This window comes from Durio zibethinus, chromosome 2, assembly GCF_047325235.1.
Source record: "Durio zibethinus cultivar Kanyao isolate XHJ-2024 chromosome 2, ASM4732523v1, whole genome shotgun sequence".
Classification (NCBI taxonomy): Eukaryota; Viridiplantae; Streptophyta; class Magnoliopsida; order Malvales; family Malvaceae; genus Durio; species Durio zibethinus.
In genome coordinates this window covers 1,552,996-1,554,505 of record NC_143163.1, presented here as the reverse complement: position 1 = coordinate 1,554,505, position 1,510 = coordinate 1,552,996, and the positions used below count along the sequence as shown (strand labels likewise).

At 29.7% G+C, this 1,510-nt stretch overlaps 1 pseudogene; it reads left to right on the top strand.

The window, feature by feature from the left end:
• The first annotated feature begins 587 nt into the window (after positions 1–587).
• LOC149519860 (F-box protein At1g10780 pseudogene) lies at positions 588–1,106 on the top strand (annotated as a pseudogene).
• The last annotated feature ends 404 nt before the right edge of the window (positions 1,107–1,510 follow it).

Genomic DNA, 1,510 nt, shown 5'->3' with positions numbered 1-1,510 from the left:
GCAATAGATTTAGCGATTTAAAATCGATGCAGTGATATTACATAAGAATAATATTAAAAAATATAAAAAATTATTTTTATACTTTATTTTTTAAAATTTAATAATATAAAAAATAAAAAATGAAACCGACTTTACAATTTAATTTGGGTTTAGAATTGACTTGAATTTTTTTTTTGGGTCTTGAAGCTCACATAATCTAACTTGAATTGGGCTTTTAGGTGCAAGGAATTGGATTGAGCTTTAATTTTCGTAATGATCCAAAAATGATTAAAAAGTTTGAACTAATTTAATCTAGTTAAAACGTTTAAGTGGACTTTGTTCAAATTGAGCATAAAAATAGAACAAACTTAAATTGTTTCGAATAAAATTAAGTATTTATATATTCATGAATTGTTCAAATTTGATTGTAAATTTGAATCTTTTTTCTGTCCTAATTTGTGAATTTCATAATGGGTTTCAATCATTTGCATGGTTACTTCAAGTTCAGTTTCTTGAAGATTTTATTTTTAGTATTGTCTATTCAATCTCGGTATCTGTCATGAATTTTGATTTAGCTGTTAGCAAAACTTAAAAATTATTCTCAGAGAATGGATTCTCTTCCAGATGCCATTGTTCAGTACATTTTGTCACACTTGAACAATGCTCGCGATGTTTTAGTTTGTAGTTGTGTATCCAAGAGATGGAACGACTCCTTGCCTACCTCTGAAGTCTCTACTTTCATCGCAACTCCTTTGATAGCCACTCTGGCAGTGATAGCCCGGACAATATTGTCTGGAAAATGCTTTGGACAATTGCATGTTTAGAGGAGCTTGTTGTTTAATACTACTGATTATCAGGCATGTGTTGATAGCCCTTCCAATTTGGACTATATGAGTGCAGCTAAGAATTTGGAGTGTTTGAAGCTCAGGGATGTGCTAATGGCTAATCCCCCAAAGTGGGGTATTTCTAAAAACCTCCAAAGCCTTGAAATGGTTGGAGCAAGATTGGAGGATCCTGCATTGTCTGCTGCACTTAGGGCATGCCCTAATTTGACTAACTTGGTGTTGCTTTGTTGTGAAGGGGTTAGATCGGTTTCAATTGAGTTGCCGTACTTAGCGCAGTGTTAGCTGGACTTCTATGGATTGGGGAATTTTTCACATTCTCTCACTTGTCCGAAAATTGAACTCCTTGAGGTGCAAGGTTGTAGTTGGATTAAATTTTAATAAAAAATATTAAAATAATATAAAAAATATAAAAATGATATGAATTAAAATTTTAATAAAAATTATTTATGAATTTAATAAAAATAAAAAAATATATTTTATATTTTCATATTAACACAAATTATAATACATAATTTTTATTTAAAATATGATATAAATATATAAATTATTAATATTTTATATTATATAAATACATAAATTACAATATTATCTAATTTGCTACGTTATAAGGCCTAGGACTATCACATTGGGGCCGAAGACATTAGTCTTCGGTTAAGGGATGAGCCTAATAGATTGGTTTGAATTTG